This window comes from Sciurus vulgaris, assembly GCF_902686455.1.
Source record: "Sciurus vulgaris genome assembly, chromosome: 1".
Lineage (NCBI taxonomy): Eukaryota > Metazoa > Chordata > Mammalia > Rodentia > Sciuridae > Sciurus > Sciurus vulgaris.
Genome location: NC_136461.1, coordinates 179,878,863 through 179,904,445, shown reverse-complemented (window position 1 = coordinate 179,904,445; position 25,583 = coordinate 179,878,863). Strand labels below are relative to the sequence as shown.

At 39.3% G+C, this 25,583-nt stretch overlaps 1 protein-coding gene across 2 annotated transcripts in view; it reads right to left on the bottom strand.

Annotated features, from left to right (window-relative positions):
• The window catches only part of OXR1 (oxidation resistance 1), a 431,786-nt gene extending 407,443 nt beyond the window's left edge, over window positions 1-24,343 (bottom strand). Inside the window, exon 1 of one of the 2 annotated variants that reach the window (XM_079105185.1) lies at window positions 24,192-24,343. The gene's annotated coding sequence lies outside the window, so the exon portion shown is untranslated. The remainder of the gene's footprint in view (window positions 1-24,191) is intronic. The other variant, XM_079105187.1, reaches the window with a different exon arrangement.
• Between the last annotated feature and the right edge of the window lie 1,240 nt (window positions 24,344-25,583).

The following is a 25,583-nucleotide window of genomic DNA, read 5'->3' as shown; positions in this document are numbered from 1 at the left end:
CATCTTCAACCACCAGAAAAAACACTTAGGAGTAGATGAATCAGTTCCCCTGGGTACAATTATATTCTGAAAACTGCAATACATTTAACACCCACCAATATTCTCCCGGAAAGATACAATAGAAACATTGTATATCACTTTAATGTGCTACTATACTACAGTAACTTGCATTATCATTCAAAAATATTTTCTGCAAGAAGGTTATATATACTTGTCCTGTGCTGATATTGGCTTCCTATGTCCAATGACATGTGGAAAGAATTGATATATGTGGAAAGAAGCTCTTAAATCTATTTGAGATCTTTGGTGTTGTTTCTTTTCTGTTATGAGATAGGTAATATTTCAGATACAGGTTAAACTGGGCACAAAGAGAAATGAGGTAATGGAGAGCTTCAACTAACTTTGTAATGAACAGGTAGCATGAGCGAGAAACTTTTGTTATCTAAATCATTGAGATTTAGGGATTTAGTGCAAACATACACAATAGTCTGGCTTATTCCAAACTTATCTGATGTGTGCTTATGTATATAATAAGTCCATGTCATTATATATGTACACATGGCACCCATGTATATACACATAGAGACATCTCTCTGGTGTTTTGTTTATCAGTGGCAGTGGGGGGGGAGAAGAAAGAGTATGTCAATCTGGACATATTAGTAAACAGTCTATTCTTTTCTCAACAAACAAAACTGCTTTTTTGTTTTTTTATTGTTGTTTACCAGAAAGTCTTCCTTTCAATGAAAGTACCCAGAAAAGATTTGATATTCCAGATCAAATAAGCTATGTGCATATTCCACCTTTGACTATTTGTGGCTGTGAATATACATCTTTGCATCAACTTCTATTCTATTCTACTCTTTAATTCTATTCTATTCCATTCACCTTTATGAAATATGGTAGAAAACATAGGTATTATAGAGACAAACTATATTCATCATGATTGATTCATATTGTAAGGACTTATTTTCCCCCAATCCTACTTGGCATACATCAATAAACAGCAGCAAATCTGATAGAGAAGGCAGAGAAACAAATCATTCTCATTATAAGAAATGATTTTCTTTTCTTTGGTTGTCTACCAACCAAATATATTGCCTTATTTCTTTGCAAAGTTTATATGTGGTCCATTCCCAGATCGCTACCTCTCACAGTGATAAATTTTCTGTATGTACCAAGGCAATAGTCTTTTGACAATTTTTTTCCTTTGTTAAACCTCTACTCTGTATTCATTAACACAGAAAATATTAATTAACACACAAAACATTCACCATGTTTTATTTTCTTCATCTTGTAGATTTCCCCTACTCCTTTCCCAAGGTATTCTTAGGCACAGATTTGTTCACCTATGAAAAAACACCCACAATCCATATTTCCACTGACTCATGTGATTAGTAAAAATTAAGAACCTACCTGGAAACAGCTACCATAGTGCCCAAGAAACAGAAGGTATTTAATAAGTGGTAGCATACTCTCCCCTAAGAAAACTATCCAATCCATAAGAATAAAATACCAAATCAAAGATGAAATAACATAAAACGAGGATCTCAGAATCCACTTCTCTAATGTCTTTCCAATTGTGGGCTGAAAGAACTTTGACAGTAAAGGAATGAATGACACAAACATCAGCCACACGAATTACTATATGCAGGTCACTGTACTGATAATATAGTGGAATCAACCTCATAAGGTTTTCAGGAGGGAAAGGAATGAAAGCTATCAAGCACATGCCTCCCAACTCCAGCAATGAGATTGAATATAGCCATTATCCCAGTTCTGGGGTCTGTTACCACCACAGGTCAAAACAAATACATGAAAATTATAGGCCCAAATTCAGGAACACTTGTACAAGCATGGGTCAGGAATTAATGACTGAACCTGAGATCATTCTTGCACCAGTGTTATCGTTCTCTCTTAAACCTACCCCAGCTTTTGTTTGATCCGATCTCAAGAACCAAAAAGACAAATACTCACTGCTTGCCAAGGACAAAATGTTGATCAGAGAATATACTTAGCCCATCATGTTCACTGGCCTCACTACTCATCAGTACATCCCATCAGGAGACTAATGGGAGAACTAGAGCTTGGTTTGAGGCTGATTTTGTAGGACTTTCCTATCTGATGGTAGGGACTAAGAAGGATGACAGGTAAGTCCCTAAATTTTTCTTTGGCTCAGTTACTTATCTGTAAAGTGGACTAATAAAAATGCCTTCTTTCCAGAATTGTTAGAAGGAATAAAGACAAAAACATCAGCAAACCACTTAGGTCAGGGTCTCACTTGTTTTTAGTTATCCATAAATATTAGTGATGACATCATCATTATTACCATCATCATTACCTAGAAGAGCCAGGGGCAATTGCTAAATTCTTTTTATGCATGTTTTTAGGAATAACAATAGGCTATCATTAGAGAACTCACTTATAGCTAGGTGAAAGCTGACAATCATTGATTGCTTCAGGGCAAAAAAGAAAATGAAAGGGGAGGAGGTTGGGTGAGATACAAATTGATGAGAAACCCAGGAGGTTCTGTAAGAACTGCTGACTGGAGCAACCAGCAGGAGATTGTGAGCCAGACTGGCTCTGAAAATTGCTGCCATGGTTGGAATCTTGCCTGATAAGTGGTACACTTGTGGGAACAACAATTCCAAGAACTGATGAAAGCAGCCACCTCTAGGAACAACCCCTGGGAACAGCAGACAGGATAGGTCAGGCTGGAAGACTTGGCCTCAGAGATCTCCACATAGGAAGCATGACTCATTCTTAGGAGAAACACAAGTTCTGTTTGTACTGTCCTTTAACAGGTGGAGATATGTACAAGCAGATGAATGATACTTCATTTTACTCTTCCCTAAGGGCAAGTTACATTGTTCTGTTTCTCCATATTGCCTAGCACTTGAATGGCACCAGGTATTTTTATCACATGGTAAATGCTCAAAAATCTTTTGGATGAAGAAATTGAAGAATCCTTTAACTCTAAATACTCCTATCTGATTTATTAAGAACACTAAGATTATTGGATAGCAACTGGTCAGCTTGTAAAAGATAATCAAGTCCTCAGATTTTCAGGGGATTTTGCTAAACACATCTGAATTCCTGCTGATGCTCAAGAAGCAAGTAAGACAAATCACTAAATCCCAACACCTCCAGGGATATTATAACACTGCTACATAATGAATCATGCCCTATTGGATGAGGTTATTATACATAGCATCCTTTATTTCTGAAGTGTTATCATTAGGTTGCTCTCATTTCATAGATATGGCTGAGATATCCAAAATGTCATAATTGTTTAATATTAAGAACTCTTTTTCATATATGAGGCTGACCTTGATGTCATTTGTCTCAAATTTGGTTAGTTCAGTGAAGTCTTTGCTTTGTTGGTTATCCCAGACGTGAATGCAAACCATTATGCCTGGTAGTGTGAACAATTATCTTTTATTTGAAATTATAATCATACCACTTAGCCTATAGATTTAACTGGATATCTATGACATTTCAGATATTCTATTGGGTATTAGAATTATAAGACAGAATTCCACCTGCTTACAGTTTGGGGAGGAGGTAGGTAAAAGTAAGTCAACTACTCTTGACATATAATAATGCTATGATAAAAGTAAAACAGTATTATGAAAATGCATAAAAGACAGTAATATCAGAATGACTAGAAGATCTGGGTGGCTTCCTAAAGCTGGTACATAAGCTAAGTTTTGAAGAAAAAGTAAGGAGTAACTAAGTTGCCTTTGTGACTTGACTTCAAAACAGGGATTGCTTGGTTATTTGGGAAAATAATTAAAAAAGAGTTTTCCTAAGTTTATTCTTACATGCCTACTTACCAAAAACAAGGTCAAACAAATCCTGTGAAAATTTAGAAATTATAATATTGAGAAGGTGGGCTCCACAATAGCACATCTGTGTATGGCTCCATGTGGTGTTGGTAACCACAGCCTGCCTGCACAACTACAGCAGCAGTTCTGCAAGAATGTGCCACATGTGGTAAACCTGAGAATTTGGATGACTTCATCTAAACCAATGCTTCACAGTGAGATCTGCAGAGAAGTCTGCTCTAGAAATGCCTCTGTCCATGAGTAAGTAAGGAGCCTGTGCTAGCATGCAAACCCGTGCATGGCTTACTTCCTTTGTTGAGAAAACCATTTTACATTTTCCTACAAACTCCTTGCCACAGACCAGGTAGCAAAGTTTCAGATAAGCACTATGCATAACACTGAACTAAATACAGATTGATAAAACAGAAGAGTTCTCTTCTGGTTACACTTAATATCGAGTCAAACAGTAATTTCCTATGTTGACTACCGTATTTTGTGTACTACCTTCAAAATGCATCCTAAACCCAGCTACAGTAATGTTACAAACCATTCCTATTTATTGATCATTCCAACAGCCCACTAAATGGTCTTTGGACCTCTGCCTTTGCTGTGCCTCCTTAGCAGCCAGAGTGAAGCTTACAAAAGCATTAATTGTATCAGGTTACTTCTGGATTTAATATTCTTCAATGATTTAGACATTCTTTAAAGACTACTCCTTGGTTCCTCCCCTACCTGCTCCATTCTCAGGCCCCTTACCTGGTTCCTTCTTGTATTCCTATTCTCTGTAGATTGATCTACCCTCAAGTCTATCTCCATATTCCTTCTCTTTCCTAGCTACAACCTATCATTGTGCCCCAACACCACATTTGTCGTGCTCTATCACATTATTAGAATATATTATCATCGATACTTTTATTAAGTATGTACTTCACTGCGGATTGTCTGTATACACTAGAATGCAAATTCTACAGAGGTAAGGATTCCAAGAGCTTTATTCATCTTCTTTCAATGTTTGGCAACAAGTGAGCAATCAATATACTTGCTGAATGAGAGAATGATAGATGTGCTGGGAATTTCCGAAATATAAAAAAGACAGTTTATCATACAGCAGATTATGCAAAAATGTGTATTTGGGTTGTGGGGGGAGTTTTCTATATCAATTCTGGTTAGATTCTCATTCATGCAATGATAGAAGAAATATCTGGACATTTCCTCTATTCTCGTCACTCGGATGTTGTGCCTCTGAAGTTCATGCTGTTCCTCACTGCACTGAGAGAGTCCCTTCCCTGCATCCAAATCTGTGCTATAAACAGCAGAGAATGCTCAGGCTTTCTGTCAGCAATTTACCAAACACAGTGTTCATAAATTTAGAATCCACACTTGGACTTCTGCATGCCAAGTTCTCTCTTTCCTTCATTTCACAAAATTGAAGGTGGCTCCCACATCTTCCAATACATGCCACTTGCCACTATTAAATTCTCATTGGTCAGGAACTCCATCTGTTTGCATCTGTTTGCACCTGTACCCAACCTGCATTCTGCAGGTTGTGGAAATGGTAACCAGATGCACTTCATACTTCATTCCTTTTGGTAGAAGACTGAAATCTGAATGCACTAGAAAATCCACTGTACAGAAGAACAGATTCCAGCCACCTCCACTGTGAGGCTAAGCAGCACCCCATCAGGCTGGAACAGCTCAAGGGGGGCTCTATTGCTAGCTACAAAAAGTTTTAGAAATAATTGATAACAGACCAAAAACTAGATGGCAAACCCCAAATTTAAGTGTGAATGATAACTTTGCTTACTCAGCAATTTCCTGTGGATACAAATGTCAGAACTTTTTTGTTTGTTTGTTTGTGTCACCATGTCAGCAGTCTGTTAAGCTCTTGGTTCACTAAACACAACATTTTCAGGATGCTCATGCTACTTCCCTTGGGGCAGCATTTTTCTCTTTTGAAAATGGAATGTCTTGTCCATTAAATTACCTGGGAAGAATAGACTAATTTTTCCTATTCTATTAGCAGACATAATAAATATCACAGTATATTCCATGATACTTCATGAAAAATCGGGATTTATTGCACTTCCCTCCCTAAATGAAAAGAGCTAACCAAGGTGTTTCAAAATGTACTAGGGACTATTCAGACCACACCTTGGGAGAAAATGTTTTCTGGTCACTGAATTGCAATATGCAGCTCCCTTCTCCTTATAGCTCAGTATCCAACTCCTACTTTTAGCTAAGGGGTTTATTTTATAACCCTTCTTAGAAGAAACTATTGTCCATCAGACAAGGATCCATGAAAGATAAAGTGAGTCTAAATAATACCATGGATACCCCTACCCTCCTTTTAGCCATGAACAATCATAGTTTATATAGGTCTCATGTTTTCAAAAAGAAGTCATGGAAAACAAGCCACCAGCAAAAATTTGTACCAGAAATTTCATTACAGTAAACTTCCCCTACTCATTGTTTTGCTTTCTGATGTTTCAGTTATTCATAATCCATCATTATCTAAAAATATTAAATGGAAAATTCCAGAAATAAACAGACCATCTGCATGTAACTTTTATTATAGCATATTGTCATACTGTTATCTTTTATTATTACTTACTGTTCTTCATCTCTTATTATGCATAATTTCTAAATTAAACTTTATCACACAGGTATATCACATGGAAAGGAAAGTACATGGTATATAGGATTCAGTAATATCTCACAGGATACTAGAAATACTCACTCTGATTACCATATTGATATCTACTCTTCCCTTTGTAAAAGGAAATGTCTATAAGAAACTGATACTTAGGATACTAAATGGAATGGAGCTGTAACAAAATTTCACATCCAAACGACTGACTCATATTTCTAGCAATTTAATGTCCAAATAAAAAATAAATGGCTTTTATTGCTGAGTAACTAGAAATAGAGGATCAACAAGATAATTTGTCTTTTATTATTTTACTGCTTGTCCCTCTAATCTTATTATTCATTTTAGAGACCATTATTGGGGTTGTAATGTCTTATTTGTTGAAGAATAGACCCTAGAATATCTCATGCTAAAAGAAAATACATAACAAATAAATGTATCCATGGATTTCAAATAGCAAGGCTGTTACTAGGATGCAGTCAGATACCATTTATGTTTGTTTCTGTAATACATAGCAACACTCAGTCTCTCTTTTCTGTGTATGAAAAAATACCTATATTTTACTTCCTCACACTGCAGGTAGTTTTTTTTTTTTTTAAAACAACCAATGCTATTTAGAGGAAACTGCAGTGGGAAAAGTTACCACTTTCCTTGATCCCTGTTACAAACTCTGACCCAGAGCAAGAGAAGTTACACATCTTTCACACCTATACTAGATGACATCTTCAGACCTCGCTTTGCTGTTGTCCCCAGTACAGGGACAATTTGTTTTTAGTCAGCACTCATGCTTTCATTCATTCATTGAAAGAAACAAAAACCCAATTTATTAGCTTAAAAAGAAGTGAAAAATAATGGGTTCCTGCAGCTGAAATATTCAGGATTCATATTGGCTTCAAGAGTGTTGGGATCCCTGGGCTGGAATGTGCTTTCTTACATCTTGTTTTGATTTTCTTGGGCCAGCTTCACTTGCATATAGGTTCTTCCATTCAATAACAAAGATGGTCACTCAACTCTAGACCTACAACTGGCAGCTTTGGAAGTCATGTGGGAAGGGTATGTTTTTTGGTATCTGTCAGAAAACAGGGAGTGCTCTCATCACTTTCTGGCTAAGTCACATGTGTCTACTCTTGAGCATGGACATGGCTACAAGTGAGAGTACTTGGGCTGGCTAGCTCACATATGCACCTTTGGGGAACAGCAATAAAAGGGGCAGGTTAAATCCATGTCAATCACAGGACTGAAAATGTTGACTATGGGATGAGGCAGTCCACGAAAGAATGATGCATAGATGAAAGACACATATTCACAGAGAGAGCTTAGCAAGGAAAGATCTACTAGGGAACCAGGGCCTTTGATAACTGTGGTAGGTCCTATTGACATCATGTTATAAAGATGCCAACACACAGAATAATAACTCTGTAACTGCTCTTGTCACCTCCTTCTTTGGTCACAGCAGCAAAAAAGCTGACCAAAACAGAAGTTGGTACCAAGAAGTGGGGTCGTTGTTGTGACTAACCTGACCATGTATTTCAGAAACTTTTTGAGCTTTTTGGAATTGGTGGGAGGAATTCTGAGGTGATTAACAGTGCAAGCTGGTTATGCTTTAGCTTGTTGTAGGCAGTGCTTAATGATCAACTCTGGTGGGAGCTCAGAAGACCAGAATGCCAAAAGGACCAAGAACAATGAAGACAGGGCTCGAGAGGGTTCAGAGGATGACTCCATTGGAATTTGGAGTAGAGGCCACTCATGTTATGTTCTGGCTATGAAGCTATCTTCATTTTGCTGGTGTCCAGAGACTTTCTGTGAGGCCAATTTTAGAAATGACAGGCTTCTTAATCTGGTAGAAGAAATGTCTAGACAGCATAGCATTCAGGTGGTGGCATCGATATTGCTGGCAGTTTTTAGCTAAAATTATTGTGAAAATCAGGAACAGAAAGATTTGGAAAATGTGGACTTGAAAGGCTGGAGTCAAACTGGGGCTAAGAAAGCAGTTGTTAAAGACATTACTGCCACTAAAGAAATGCTAAAGACTTTGTCTAGAGATGGTAAGAAAGATGGCTTGAGGGCATCTCAGGAGCTGGCAAGACCATACCCATCTCAAGCTCAAGGGAATAAAGGTGAAAATTCTCTTGAGAAGAAACAAGGGGGGGGCAACCTTCTTACATAGGGGGGCCTAGGAAGTTAATTGTAAATTGCTTATAATTTTACAGTTACTTACAATGTGAGATTGCCTTGAGCCTCAGAGAGTAATTTGGACTTGAACTTTGAGCAATCTTGGAACTGTTGATTATGGGGGCTCTTGAAAATGGACAAAATGTATTTTGCATTGTAAGATGGTTGTGAGCTTTGGGGGACCAAGGGAGGAATGTTATGGTTTGGATGTGAGTTGTCCCCCAAAGGCTCACATGAGACAATGCAAGAAGTTTCAGAGGAGAAATGATTGGGTTGTAAGAGTATTAATCCAATCAATGATTTAATCCCAGACAGGGATTAACTAAGTGATATCTGAAGTGGTAGAGTGTGGCTGGAGGAGGTGGGATTTGAGGCATGGCTTTCGGGTATATATTTTGTATCTGGAGAGTGGAGTCTCTATCTTTCTTGCTTCCTGATGATGTACGCTCCTTCCCTCTGCCACGCTCTTCTTCCTTGATGTTCAGCTTCACCTCAAGCTGGTAATCAATAAATACTTACAGTTAATAATAAAAATGAGGCAGAATTGTTTAATTGCTTTGTAGACAAAATTTTTCTGTTTTAAAAATATATACATAAAGTGAAAATTGTATTACATATTCTTACTCAAAAGATTACAAGGGCTTTGGACTCAGAGTACTGGCTGAGGGGGTCCAAAAACAGATCAGTGTTAGTGTGACAACCAAATGAGAAATTTAAAATTTTTCTATAAATTCAAATGTATCTGAGATTACCATCCCTAAAAACAGCTTTCTTTGCAAATCATTTCAATTTCAGTAGCAATATCTCTAGCCTTTTATAATGAAGTGTAAATAAACAGGTAAACTATGGCAAATTAAAATAGCAAGTAGATATCTTAATAATTTTAACATTTTTAAAAAGACTGAATTAAAAATTTAAAGTTAACAGTTTTTTCACAATGAAATTTTTACAAAGAAGTCTTCAAAGGCAAATGACAAAGGCTAGTGGTTTGGGATTCCCTTGGTTCAGAACCTTGAAGAAACAAGTAATTTAATCCTAGCACTGGAAACCAAAAGCTTGCCGCAAAGCGCAGAAATATTTGTAATAATATATATGTATTGTGATACACGTGTCATGTCCACTCTTTAAAGAGAAAACCTTTTTTCTGGGTTCTCATGGGTTCTATTAATGCCATCTATTCTCTAGGAAAGTAAATATTACTTGTGTGCCAAGAAAGGAGAGTTGATCATGTTACCCTGCTTCCAAGATTAAAATCCTTAGCCTCACCAAGAAGATTCTGGATTCTCTAATGTTGGTTGACCTCCACTTCCCTTTGGTTCTGTCCTCATTCTTTCCCCAGCCACTTGAATCATTTTTCATTTCCTCACTTTTACCAACCTATTTTCTCTGCCTTGGAGCAACGTTCTGGTCCCACAATTCCAAGCAGCATTCAATCTAGAAAGCCCTCCTTTCTTGGGATGGGGTTCCTCTGCTGCACAGCCTTCAAGCTTCACATGCTTAGCCTTCAGAACATTCTTCCAGCAGTAACTAAAATCCTTTCTCAACAAGCAAATTATGCTACCAGTTACATAAGGGTGGGGCCTTGATTACTTTGTCCCTTATATCCCCAGCTGAGTGCCCTGCACATATTTGGATTCCAAATATTTTTTAGAAGAATGTTCTGTGAATTTGGGGAGATGCTGGCCAGAGTCGATCCCCTGATACCCCCCCTCCCGCCACAAAAAAAAAAAAAAAAGGAAAAAAAAAAAAAAAAAAAGAAAAAATTTTCCATGCAGTCTAAGACAGCTATTTCCCAGTAAATACATTTCTGCCAAAATATATTTGATTTGGCAGATTTCACTATAATCTGCATTCCTGGAATAAATCAGGAAAGCCACAATAAGAGCATTTTTGTAACTTCAGGAAATTCCTAGATAATTGTGATGTTTTACAGACCTAGGTCAAGGATAGAAATTAAACAAAAGTAAATCTTACCTCCGAAAGAGGCAAGACTCTGTTAGGGAGTAAAAACTGAAATTTGCTATTCTAAGATATTTAGAAGTGGACCTTTAAATGATATATATCCAATTATAAAACAGAACCCATTCCTCAGGGGTCCACGAGTCTTAGGAGACCACTACTACTGCTGGCAGATGACATGCTTTGCATTCAGAGTCCTAAAACAAGTTTAATAGATGATAAAAGTAGAACAGAGGTCTTGGTAAGGGAGATGTGTTCATTAAAATCAAACACAACCTGCCAGGGAATTAAACCAAAAATGGGGAGTAAAAGATCCCTGATCTATGAGATCCGAAGTTCAACATCAGCCTTCCTGATAGTCACAATACATTAGATTGAACCCACCAAACTGACCTCTGTCAGAGTTGCCTAACCCCATACCAAGAATTTCAAAGGGCCAGGGCCATCAATATGGGATGGTCAAAAACCAGTCTCTTGACAGACAAGGTTACAATTGCTCATGTAGAGGTCTTTACTTCTGAGGCTGTGTTGGCCCCATTGTAGGAGAACCCTCCTAGAGAACTCATAGAGAATGCATGCCTAGTTTCTCAGTGAATTGCATGAAACCTGCAAGAAGCATTGTTTCCTATGAAACAACAGAGCTGGTGTCAGGCACAAGGAGCTCAAGTATTGTCACTCAGAACAGACTCAACAGATTTGGCTTTCTGGACCAAGTCATTTGCACTGAATGGAACTTACCACTAGGAGTCAAAGAAAGATCTCAGATTCTTCACCTTTCTGATGCTATGAATCCTAGAGTCTGCTAAAGCCCATGATCTCTTCTGAGAATGAAATGCATAGGATTTCAATGGAAATTAAGTACCAAATTTTAAAAGGATAAATCTGTGATACAGTATATGTGTCTCTACATTGATACTAGAAATAAAATGATCTAACATTGATACTAGAAATAAAATGATCTAACATTGATACTAGAAATAAAATGATCTAACAGCAAGGTCTAATATTAACTATTTTCAAAGCTGTGATGATCATAAATGATTTTTCAAAGTATCTGCAAACAACTGTAATGTGATACTATTTGTAATTCTATTGGTTATAATGTGACTGGATGGGTAGAGTCAATACTACTGTGGTTTGTGACCCAAACTTGAAATAGTAAAAATGCTAAATTTCAGTCAGTGGTCAGTGAAAAATTTAAAGATCGTTTTCTTTGTCCAGTTTCATGTGCTATGTCAACCACAAGTTAAAAACTTCTGTCTTAAAAGAATATTAGTTGAATTTTTTAAAGACCCTTTAACTTTGAAAAATCTATAATCAACTTGAAATAAGTTCAGGTTAGGGAAAAAGGTGCATATGTATTTACAGAGGCCTTTAAATTTTTACAGATAGAATAGCTTATAAATGAGTAGTATTGTATATCATAATAATTTTAAAAACCTCAGTACGCAGAATATTTTCCTTACTAAGAAAAATAAGCTCACCGAGTCCTGGTTTTATATTCTACCCTATGGTCAGCCCTTTCAGCCACTTCTGCTTTCTATATAACTATCATGATATACTTCTGAACCCATATGTTTTCCAAAAGTGCCATGTTTTTTATGAAACTTTCATGGCTCCTGGCCCATTTGTTACCCTCGGTGACCATCGGCACAGCAATGAGGTCAGCAACCTTCCCTGTATTATTTTTATTGCTAAGTAAAAGTCTAGTTTATGGAACACTACTACAATTTGTTTATCTGTTCCTCAGCTGATGGATCTAGATTATTTCCAGTTTGGGACTGTTAGAACACACCTGCTATAAACATTTGTGTTCTCTGGATACAACCTTAGTTTTAGTTCTTGTGATCCTGAGCACTATGTTGGCTTTTCCTCAATTTTTCTGCCCCCCACTTTCCTCAAGTGGCACCAAATTAAGCTCTAAATCTGCCCCAGACTTCTATTTTATATCAGTGAAGACACCTGGGTTCCAGGGTCCCTCTCCTCCCCCCAAAGTAGATGGTATTTGCATGTAAGAAAAGAATCTCAGGATGTAGGTGGGACTTTGTGCCAGTTTCCAAGAGAATAATCGAAATACCTGGACAAGGAACCAAGGTGGGGGACTTTTCCTGATTAACATGCCCTCCCTGCCAATTTCTGGTAAACAGTGAACGAAAATCTATGGGTAAGAACTTGTGAGTGCAGATTCCTCTTGTGTCTGAGTTACCCAGTTATTCTAAACTATCCTGTTCACTTTTAAGAAGTTAAAAAAAAAAAAAAAAAAAAAAAAAAAAAAAAAAAAAAAACCACTTTCCTCTTATTTGCTTTTATAATTAAAAAAAAAAAAAAGGTTTTAAAATGTGGTAAAACACACATAACACAAAATCTACCATCTTAACCACGTTAAGTGCACAATTCAGGGGTACTATGTACATTTACACTGTCATGCCCCCATCAGCACCACCCATCTCCAAAACTCTTTTCATTTTGCAAAGCTGAACCTCTGTTCCCACTAAACAGTGAGTCCCTATTTGCCTACCCTCTATCTCCGGCAACCATTTCTCTGAATCTGAATCGAAGACATGGGGGAGAAAGCATTGGTGACAGTGTCAGGGATTGGTATGATGTTCTATACACCAAGGTATGCCGAGGATTGTTGCGATACTAGAAGCTGTGGAAGGAAGGCACAAGACAAATTCTGCCACCAGAATCTTCAGCGAGAAAATGGCCTTCCATTATTCCGATTATTTTGGACTTCTGACCTCCAGAACAACAAAAGAAATTTCTGTTATCTTGAACCACCCCATTTGTGGTTATTTGTTAGGGCAGTCTTAGAAAATTAATATGGTATTTTTGTCTTCCATATAGACATTGTCTAGATAATACTCTCAGGGTTGGTATGTCTTCTTTTCTCCTTCCTAGCAATTCATCACTAAAGTTTCTACATTCTCAATCTATACAGGAGACATGGGTATGATGTGATTTCTCAGTATTATCTACTCCTCTTCTTTTGATAGCAATGGACCATAGATCATACCTTAGAACTATCAGTCAACAAGCCCTTTTCTCTTCCCCCAATCCCTCTTCTCCTTCTCCTTCTCCTTCCTCTCTTTCCTCAAATCCCTTCCCTCTGAACCTCTCTGAATTCGCAGTATGAGGACAGTGACACAATGTTGGAAAACAACTAGAGCTGATTAAATCATCTCCGCAGTAGGATTCTTTCCTTTCCAAGATCCTGTTTCTCAGCACTTCCTTCAATTCCACGAATTTTTTTCGTAACCATCGAATGAATTCTTTTCTATTGGAATTAACCCAAATCAGTTTCTGTCATTTAAGTAACTGATAAATTACAACACTGAATTTAGTTTTCTTCTGTTTTAATGTTTACTACTATTAGTAAATTACAATGACACCTTAGCTTCCTTCTCTCCCTCCCACAAATAATATAAATAATTAGCTCCAAGCTTGTTTACATACAGTTGTCGAAAGTGGATCTATTGTTATTTTAGTAAATCTATATTTTGTTCCAAGAAGAAACTAATAGAAAACTTAAAAGAAATTAATGCATGGTTTCCTACTGAGCTACTAAAACCCTTTCTATTCACATTCCCATTAAGGATAGCAAAAATAATTTATGAACTGCAATACCAAAGAAAAATTTCCCCATAATATTTAATGACAAACATGATGTGTGCCTCATAGTAAAACATGAAACTCTTAATGTATAATATAATCAGCAGCTGTACAGTAAGGCTATGTTACAATGATCTCTTTATGGATTTTTCTTAAAATTACAAAATATTCCATCATAACAGAATAGTTTTTCTTTTCCTCTTGGCTATTAGTTTTATACTTCAGATAAGTAAAATATATATCTGAATCATTCTCAAGGCTTCATGCTTTCTCAGCTGTTACTTGTCAATAGGACTGCTGATTTGAAATTTAGAAATATGCAGGTAGAAGTAAAAAAAAAATCTCACTTTAATGATACTTTAGTTATATAAAAGATCAGCTTTTACTCCCTTGGCCTTCATAAAAACTGGTAGATCCTAAATTGATCTAACTAGTAATGAATGCTTTGCTGATTTCTGCACTTTTCACTTTTTTACCTCCATTGTTAAAATACCTTTCCTCTTCATGTTGGAAACTTCTATGGGAAAACCAATTGCTACACTGACACACTACAATTAAATCACATTATACAGTAGCATGAAAACTACCTTTAAAAATGCAAAAATATGCAACTTTATTTTCCCATTTTGAAACATTTTAAAATAAGTAAGTTATACTTACTTATGTTACTAAACCATTTGGACAAATGAAAACAGATGAAAATATTTTTTATTCAAAGTCATTTAACATGCATGGCTGTTAACTTTCTTCTGCTAAAGGTGTGATGTGTACTTGTGACATCCTGTCACTGAGATCCGGGCAAAGAGTTAAAAATAGGTCAGAGAAAAATCTTTTGTCTTAGAATGGCAATTATCAAGAACACAAGCAACAATAGGTGTTGGCGAGGATGTGGGGAAAAAGGTACACTCATACATTGCTGGTGGGGTTGCAAATTAGTGCAGCCACTCTGTAAAGCAGTATGGAGATTCTTCAGAAAGCTTGGAACGGAACCACCATTTGACCCAGCTATCCCACTCCTTGGCCTATACTCAAAGGACTTAAAATCAGCATACTACAGAGATACAGCCACATCAATGTTCATAGTTGCTCAATTCACCATAGCCAGATTGTGGAACCAACCTAGATGCCCTTCAGTTGATAAATGGATAAAGAAACTGTGGCATATATATACAATGGAATATTACTCTGCCATGAAGAATGATAAAATTATGGCATTTGCAGGCAAATGGATGAAATTGGAGGATATCATGCTAAGTGAGATAAGCCAATCTCAAAAAACTAAAGGAGGAATGATCTTGCTGATAAGCGGATGAGGACATATAATGGGGGTAGGAGGGGTTAAGCGTTAGGGTTAGGGTTAGGTTTAGGGTTAGGGATAAGGAGGGTGGTAAGAATGGAGGAAGGAAGGACGGTATAGAGGGAAAAGAGGGGTGGGAAGGGTGGGAGGGGTGGGGGGGAGGGAAAAAAATAACAATGAATCAAACAACATTGCCCTATGTAAATTTATGATTTTTAATAAAAAAATCTCTTGTCCATTAATTTACTAATTCAAAATGTAAAACCACTTTTTTCTTAAAAATGATTGCATTTGAGAGATATCTTTTGCAGCAGACCCTTTGGGGAATGTAGAATTTTTATAATATACAAAGATTTAACAAATTAACACTTCTGGAATATTTTGTTAGCTGCCTATGCTTACAGACATGAAGAATTGTTTGTTGCATATTTCAAAGTAGTCTTACTGTCAATTGCAATATAGTACACAGATATAAGACCAGAGGCCAGCAGTTACCCAGAATCCAAAAATAAATCATTGAACATGAGATAATAACTTACATAATGACAGTTTCTCCTTTTATTTTTTAAAGAAAATACTGATTCTATAACCAAGTATATCATGCAAGATAGTATATTGATTTTTTTCTTTTATTTAGCAAGACACAAATCCAAATGTTCAACAAGCCAATCTAATGTTGTCTATTGAAGAAAGCAAGCTAATATGCACTGTCTTCATTTAATCTTGAAAATTTTTGAATCAATCACTAGAAAATACATTCATTAAGAAACAGGAAAGAACTCTCTAGACTTTAAACATGATTTGGATTAAATGAAACCACAATTCCAACACTTTTATTTGGAACCAAACAGCGATATAAGTGCTGTGGTGTTTCCTTAGTCTTTATCTGGCTAGCACAGGACCCGCCTTCTCTAACAGCAACTCCCACACCAGAAGTTTATATGGAAAAACACATCTCCCCAACAAATGTATTTCAATTTTTTGGTACTATAACTGGTGGAAGAATGAGCTTTTACTTGATCAGAGCCATTGAAATGTAAAGGGATGTTGCTGAGATTCTTAAGAAGGTGAGCTTTCTCTTTCCTCTGCAAGAAGTAAAGGAAGAGTTCTCATCTTCACTAGATTTGAACCCGGGAACATGACACTCTGTAAGTCTCCAGCAGCCAACTCAACCTGAAGAGAGTGTCTGCTAATAGGGGAGCCCCATATTAGCAAGGGGAACGGATAAAGCTCAAGGGGAAAATAAGGAACTTGGCACATGGTTTGGCCCCTGAACCAGATCCTACCTGGAGTCGGATAGGGTCCCTTCCTGCACTAACCTTAGAGTCATGACATCTCTTCTTATTTTCTCTTAAGCCACTTGACATCAAGTTTTCTAATTGGCAGTATGAGAATCTGAACTGAGCATAAAGCTCCACTTTCAAGGGTGTAGCTCAAGTGTAGTAGAATTAGCAGTGTAGAAAAAAAAAAAAAAAAAGAGGTCCAAGAAGCATGCTAAAGTCTTCATTTGCTAATCTCACTTAATCATTACAGGAACCATAATCTAATAGGTCGGAAAAGGTGGAAAATTGAGCACATTGTCCAAGTTCTAACAGCTAGAAGCTAAAGAATGGAGGTTTGAATTCAAACATATCTGATGCTAAGGGGAATATGTCTAAGTTGCCATCTGTTCTGGTTTGTAATTCATATCTTTTCATTATTCCAGTTGATTATATATTGGTCACCATAAATTACAAATAAGACAACATGCATAATATACTTTGCAACTAAAAAATCTCCTAAAGAATAAAAGGTTTTTATATATTTTTACTGAATCTACAACTCTTCAAAAAATCACAAAGGCAGCATTGACAAACAAAAAGATATTAACTTGATATTGGAAATGTCAGATAGAGCCAATCTTTAATTTTCTGATCATAAAAAAGAAACAAAAACAAAAACAAAATCCAAGTTAAATGGCATTATCCATAGTGGCATTTTTGTTTTGTTTCAAAACATCTTTCAATAAAGCCCTATTTAGTTCATCCCAACTAGGAAAAAACATTACAAGGTACCTGATCATTTAGTTGAATGCTTATAGAAAATTCAAGACCCATAATTTTCTTTCTTTCTTTCTTTTCTTTTTTTTCCCCTACAGATGACATGGAAAATAACAACTGAAAAGAAAGATTCTTGAGCTAAATGTGAATTTTTAAATGAATAGAAGTGCTTTTTTTTTTTTTTTTTTTTTTGTGGTGGTGGTGCTGGGGATTGAACCCAGGGCCTTGTGCATAAATAAGTGCATTCTTAATGTGGAGAAGATTTAGATGGAGACTTAGAAAAAAGAAGACTCAGCTGACTCGATGTAGAACAGCTACTCCAGACCTCAGGAGATCACTGCATAATCCTAAACCCTCATCTGTCAAAAGAGGACATCTGTCTACCTACAAAATCTCTTGCAAACCTATGATCCAACCCTGTAATTCCTTTCCATCTTACTTATCTCGCTAATGGCTATCTGACTCTGTGCCCCTCTGCTCCTCTTTCCAGTACAGTAACCATTAAAATCCCAGCACCAAGATATATAACCGCCACTACCACCACCATCATTTAATAGGCACCTCTGCTTTAAAAAATATTTTTCTGCTCCTATAACCAATCACACACACAAAAATATATAAATATCTCCATTTTAACAGTAAGGAAATTGAAGCGCCATTAAATTAAAAACTGATCTAAAGTCACAAAACTACTGAGCAGGAGTGCCAGATTCAACTGTTTTATCCCTTCACTGTCCTCGACCCCTGTGCTTATGGTAGTTAGCATTCTGGTTAATCAGTTAGTTTTTCCCAAATATTCTAGTTGGTTTTCAAGCCTGGTCCCAACACTGCTGTTCAAATTGAAGTTGTTAAAGTCAGGCTTCATAATCCAGAAGGCTGAAATCCATGTTTTGGTCAATGGGGCCCCAGATCAAGGTCAAGCAACAAGCATGCCCTGCATAAACAGGCTGTGGTCTACACAGGTAACTGTGTTCTCAATGACAAACAGGACATTTCTTTAACCTTCTTTAGAAGGACAGGAGAGAAAGCTATAAGTTACAAAATTAGAAGGAACTATATTGGTCATCTTAGCCCAGGATGCAGATCCCAAACAATGTTACCTGATGAATATTCCAGAGATTGAAGAGATATACTGTAATGAAGGCTGAAAGCCTTGAGAGATGTTCCAGGCTATTTGCTTCTTATGATGCATAAGCACTTATTAACAAAAGTAAAATGCTCCACAATCAAGGTTGCCTTCTTAATTCATGCTATTGCTCAGGTTTAACAAGAAGCTAAAATGAAAGTAATAAATGGAAACTTTGTCTTTGCTATACCATAAATTTCAAAATTTTGCTCTGTGTGTGTGCAGCTGTAGTTGACTGTGTTCTTGAACTCAGCTAGGGCAACCAACAGTGCTTGAAAACATTCCCACCTCTCATACTACCCTTCTTCCAGCTGGGACAAAAATTAACATGCTAGAGTAAGCAGCAAGTTTATATAGGCAAAAGGAGCTACCATATGATTTCATTCTCTGCCCCCATCCTGAATAAGAATACTTTGATATGCTTAGACTCTGATCTTTTAAAGTATAGGTATTACCTACTACCTAAAATAGGAAAAAAAAAAAAAAAAAGTTCAGTTCTGAGATCATTATAGTAGTTACCTTAAAATAGTGAAATGAAATGCTCAATATTGGAAAGCATCTTCAAAGCTTTTGCTGCAAATCTCAGTAGGACAGAACCAATTTGGAATTCTGCTTCACTCCAACCACCAGTGCCAGGCATAAGCACTACCTGCTATGCTATGGCTATCAGAAGTGTAAAAAGACACACATCTCAACAAGCATCTTCAGAAGGAAACTATGTCCCCTTTCTCAGACAGCAAACAAAAGCAGTAACCTTCACCTAAGTAAAGAAGACAGAAAAGGAATGAACCCTTTCACTTCAAATCTCTCACTTCCTTCTTCTCTACTCTACACAGAAATCTGTTCAACTCTTTCCCTTAAAAGTTTCTTCTGTCTTCTGCATTTCATCAATTGTGTTTTGAAGTCTTTTCAAGAATCAGGATGTATCTCCACAACTGCTTCAAATTCAATTAAAATTAATATTCATTCTGTGTTTCTTTTTACACATAGACTTTGAGACATATATAAAATGCATTAATATAAATGAACTTGGTTTTGAAGAGTGGTCACAATGCACAGGGGCAGCTGTGCATTGCAAATACAAAGGAGTCCCTGCTACTGTTGGATTTATTAATGCTTATTGAATTTACAAATAGGATTATCATTAGTTCATATGCTATTTCTTGAGTTTTCATCAAATCCAATGACAGTTTCCCTTGGTCAACACCAGTGTTGCTCACCCTGAAGTTCTGTTTTCCTCAGCTCTTTCACTATTCCTTTGGGAAAGAGAAGAAGCCTTTCTAAAAGCAAGATTATGCAATTGAACATAAAATTGAACAAAGCAACCCAGTAGACACAAGAAGGGAAACCAACATTACCTTTGTGAGAAACAAGGTTTCTCCCTTCTGCCTTTTTCCAAGGGAGACACAAACCTCTGCTCCACCAGGAAGCAGAAAAGAGCTGTTTATGTTTGTACACAGGGGAGAAAGGGAAGGATTGCTGTATGCCACAGAGACTCAGCAGGAGTGTGAAACCTCTGCTTTGCAGGGGTCCCTGAGGGACATTAATGGCCAAAAGTGCAGGGTATGGTTATTAGAACAAGAAAGGAAGTAAGCAGCCCTAATGAAGATCCCTTCAGAATGAATCTGAAACAAAACTACAAACAGTAAATAGGGATGACAGTTTGGGACAGGGAGAAGGGGAAGAAACCCTGACCAGATCTCTTTACTTCCCCTAGGTCTCCGGGTGATAATGACAAAGCTTTTTACCTAGTAAGTGCTGAGATCCTGCATGCAAGCAACATTAGAACAGTTCCCAGATCGTATTACATTTGTGCGTCTGAGCCATTGTTACTTCTTTAGGCTGTGTATTGTTCTACAGGATGGAAAGGCTTATTTCTCAGTACATGTCGTGCTGTTGATTTAATATGGAAACTAAATATGTGAAAATTATATGGGATTCTTACCTTTCCGTGCAGATATCTACAAACATTAAAATTTTTCATTTTGGAATATTTCTTGGGACTTCCAATAAATATTCATCTATCATTTTTATTCAATTCTATTCAATCCAAAGAATATACTAGCTGTCATTTTAACCAAAGTAATTTTAATATTAAAAATTTACATTTTCTATTTAAAAAAGCAATTACAGAACATGTTCAGTGAACAATATTGGAGCAGAGCAGTTTTAACTTGTTTTCATCAAAAAATGTTTGCTCAGTTCACAAACACATATGCATATAACCTGCCTTTTAGAACTCTCCTATTTTAGAACTTCTTTAAAAACCATAAAGAAGTTACACTGAAAGGAAACCTCTTTAATTTCCTTTGAACATGGGCCTGGTTTGTGATGAAAATCCCTTAGTATTAACTACTCTTAATTTTCAAGATGGATTTCCAACTGGAATATTTGGAAGCATCCTTAAAGGGGTTGCTTTTAATTGTAATCACGGCTTGTTGAAAGACACGGATTCTTAACATCAGCCTTATTGACTATTGGGACAGGATAATCGTGAAGGACTGTCTAGTTCATGTACAAGACAGCAGCACCCATGGCCTAGCCCATGAGATGCCAGTGTCATCCCACCCCCAAATTCAGACATAACAATAAAAAATGTCTCCAGAAATTACCAATGTCTCCCAGCTGAGAACCACTGGTCTATATGCCTATCACTAAAATCCATCCCTGAGGTGAGAGAAAAAGATTTTTTTCCCCATTCTGACTGACATTTCTATCTATTATTCTGCCTCATTGAGCCATTGCACCACATTTTTTTAATGCCTTTTCCTTAAGGCAGCAAAGATTCCACTATTTTCCAAAGCTTACCTGTGCTTAAGAACAAACTTCCAGAAAAAATGTCAAGTTAGGCTTCTACTTAAGAACCAGGAACTAGCCCAGGGGTTACAATCCTTTGTATTTCAGAAGCAGGAGGTGGAGAATGAAGGATTTTCTCATTCCACATTAAATTTAGCATTGTATAAGTGAAGCCTGCTGTTCAACAGATTCACAAGGTCTCAGGCATCTAATCTTTGCCTTGACAATCTAATCAATGTGCCCAACCTTCCCTCCTCCTTGATCTTCAAACAAAACAATACAGACAAATGTGTAAGGTTATATTTTATTTGAACAGCATTCTGGGAAGAAGAGAAGTAGTGGCCAATACAGTCATTTGTTTTACCTTCATGTGTTCTATAACAATCAACAAAAATAAAATCATAGCAATAGAAGCAGATGACAGCAACAGCCTTTTTATTCAAATTTTCTACCTTACAGATGTCTAAAACAAGAGACATTTTTCAAAGGGTATATTTCAACAGTGTGCCAGTCAGCGGGCCAGCACATGGAATAAAAGCACATGCCCTGACCCATTAGAAGTGTGATGTGTTCTCTACTGTCCCTCCAAAGGTCAGGCATCACAGTACAAGCCAACCCATACTACTGTCCTCAACACGCTTTTTGGAAATTCTCACTTCCCTTCTTTTGAGTCTTGCCCCTCTACTTTGATGCCCCAAAGATTTCTGATGGTATATACTGGGTCTCAGATACTGCTCTTTTAGACAGCGGATGGTTAGCACAGTTCACACTCCCCCTTCTTTGGATCCACAGATGGTACAGGTTTCCAGCATCACCTTCATGCTTTATTTCCTCATCTGGTAAATCCTCTCTTAAAATGTAGCTCAGACAACAAAACACAGCGAGATGAATGGAGTCTGAGAAGCCATGGTCACAGTGACAACTTCCCTTCCATTTCAATTTCTGATTCTGTATGAAGCAGAAAGCCTGCTTCTTTTCGTTGGTGGGTTGAATGTTTGCTTGTCAGTGCTTCTGCATAAAAATCTTTTGCACTTGTTTATTCTACTAACCTGGTCTTTTCCCTTTTAAGTTATATGTACACGTAAGGAACTTGGAGGAGGCCCCACTTCAGAGAACCCCTAAGCGCTGGTCATTGCCCCATTTCTCCGCCCCTCTGGCCATTTGGAGACACCCACTTCCCAGGTCCTCTGGTAACGTCACTGCGTCACCTACAGGCGCACTGAGTGAACCGCGGACCCCCGGAGTGACGCCTCAGAGAAGGACCTTCCAGAGCCACTCTGATTGCTGGGACTTCTAGGATTCCCTCCCACAGAGTCTGTAGTGTTAGCAGTCCAGAACGGCCGCATCATCGGAGTGCCAAATCAGAGAAGGCCATCAGGTTTGGAATGTAAGGGGGTTTGGGAAGAGGTTAGAGAGGAACATCATTGGACGAGCAAAGAATGTGACCCTGGGGAAAGGAGGCAGAAGAGACGTAGGGAAACACGTTTCTTTTAATCCCCTCCCCGTGCCGCCCGTGCAGTTCTGGATCTCCTTGTCATGGAGACAGACTGCACCAACACACGCGACCCCAAGCGGGCAACACGCACACGCGCGCGCGCACACGCACATTCACACCCACCGAGAGTTGCACGCTGCAGACTTCTGCTTGACTTCCCTGTCCAAAACACAGCACCTTCGGTAGACTACAGATTTCCATGGCCTAGAACAAACACCACTCCCTCTCCGTGACACACTCATTCAGACGCACATTGCACGGAAGTTGCCGGGGTCCACCTAAGAAAAGCCCCGGCAGCGCCCCTTAAATGACTACCATTCCCACAGCCTGATCTCTCACCAAATCTATGCTCTCCTCCAAGAAGCCGAGGTGCACCCAAGCCAGGTAAGCGATGGAGGAGGACCCTGGACTGCAACTGAACCTCAAAGAACCGCTACTAAATCACTATTCAAGGAAACGCATGAGTAGCCTCCAGTCCTTTCCTGAGTCTTTCGGCCCCACCAGCAGCCCAGTTCTTTGGCCCGATCCTTGCACAGCTCGGCTTCACCCAAATCCCTCGGCGATTTTCCAGCTGGCCCTTCCAGGTCACTTCGTGCATTCAGCCAGTTCCCAACATGTAGCCTCGCGCACTCCATCCTTAGGATTGATTCAAGGTTGCCTCTCTCCATCATAATAGCTCCCTTACCTGGTTTCGATCTCCCAAATTATTCGAGTCCACCCGCCCCTCCGGAGCCCACTGTCCCTTGCACCGACATCCTTTGCTGCCGTCAAATCCGCTTTCCGCGCGCCCCACTTTCCATCAATCTTCCCTCCTGCCACCCTGGTTACCGACACACTCATCCTCTACTCTACCCCCAGCACTGCGCTCTCACCCTACCGCTGAGGGACACCCCACTTTCTCTCTGAAGCAGTCCCTAGCCGTTTTCCCGCACCCCATACCTAGCCTCCTTATCCCGCACCAGCCCGCTCCGGTTCCTTTTCCCAAGTCCACCCCTCGGCCCCCGCCCGAGTCAGTTCTACCCTCCTGCTCTGCCCGTCGCCCTTTCTCGAGCATCCCAGTGGCCAGCCGTTTAAAAACTGGCCAAGCGGCTAAGAGAGGCACCGAGCACAGCGGGTAGAAGCCAGTCAGCTCTCCCGAGTCGCCAGCCGCGCCTCCCACTTGCCAGCCTGACTCCCCCGGTCGCCAAACCCTTGCCCCACCGCCCAGCAGCCTCACAAACTTACTTGCGGGTCGCCAGGAGGGGGCTGCGGTGAGCGGCTCCGGGGCCGCGGCGGCGAGTGCGCCCCTCTCGGCGGGGCCGGGCGGCGCGGCGCTGGCGCTGCGCTCCTGCGGCCGCGCGGTGAATGGGCTCAGCCTGACGCAGCTGGGCTCTGCCCCCGCCGCCGCCGGGGCCTCCGAGCGCTTCCAGACATGCTCAGTTTCCAGACCTGCCCGCGTGGACGCTACCAAGAGCCGGCAGCGGTGGGGGAGACGAAGAGAAACGGCGGAGGGGCCGCTGTGAGCTGGAGGCTACCACACGGACCGCGGGGAAAGAGGGGGGCGACGCACCGCTAAAAATAGCTCCTGCGGAAGGAAGCCACCGGCTGACAGCTCACCCCGTGCTGCGCGCGTCCTCTCCGCCAGGGGCTCGGCTTCTGCTCTCGCCTCGCCGGAGGGGGCTGGAGCTCGCGCCCTCCTGGGTTCCTGCCGGCACTAGAACCGCCCGTGGGGGAAAGGGAGCCTCCCCAGCAGGCACTTGGGGGTTCGCCTGCACCAAATCTAGGCTGCCGGAATCTAGGACCGCAGCCGGCCGGGTAGCCTTGATATCAGGTTTTTGCCAAAGAAACGGAGGAAAGTAGGGTTAAAGTGACGAAAAAGCTTCTCCGCTTAGACTTGTGGAAGAAAAAATAAAAGTTTTTCGGAAGCTTGGTTTGGATGGAAGGAAAAAGGAGAAAAGGCAGGGGAAAACCAACACCGACACCGGGGGCCATGGGCCGGCGTGGGGCGGGCTGAAAAGGGTTATGAAAAGAGCTCCAAAAATTCAGAATTCTTAAGGTGTTTGCGACACCTCGTTCCGCAGAATTTTACATAATTGGTTGAAACGCTCCCTGTCCTTGGAGATGTTTATGTACAATTCAGTTCAGGTCCCTGAATTGTAATTGACATTCCCCACGTTTTGCCAGGGCTCCAACCCTCTCCTACCTGGCTTTACATTGTATGTGGAAGAGGACGCAAACTGGAGATCTGTAGATTCTGATGGCTGAGCTAGGACCTGGGCGTTCTGTAACCCTAAGAAATGAGAGGGTTGGTCCTGTATGCCAGGAGGCGCCCCAGCTTTTCTGAGCATCCAGCACACACTTTCAGCCCAAAAATCTCTCAAAACCTCCTGAGCTGCAAATTAACTATTTCCTACTATTAATTTTCACTATAGCCTATTTTAATTCCTGCTCATTGTATTTTATAAAATGTCTCCTTTAAAGTGGGAGGTGTGAATGTTTCCTGGGTCAAATTCCAATCTTATGTCTTTCATACTTTTCAACCACCCAGTGAGAAAAATCATTAGTATTTCCTTTTGACCTGGAAGGGCATTGAAGTTTACAGAGTCATCTTTTGCTAGAATAATACTATGTTGAACT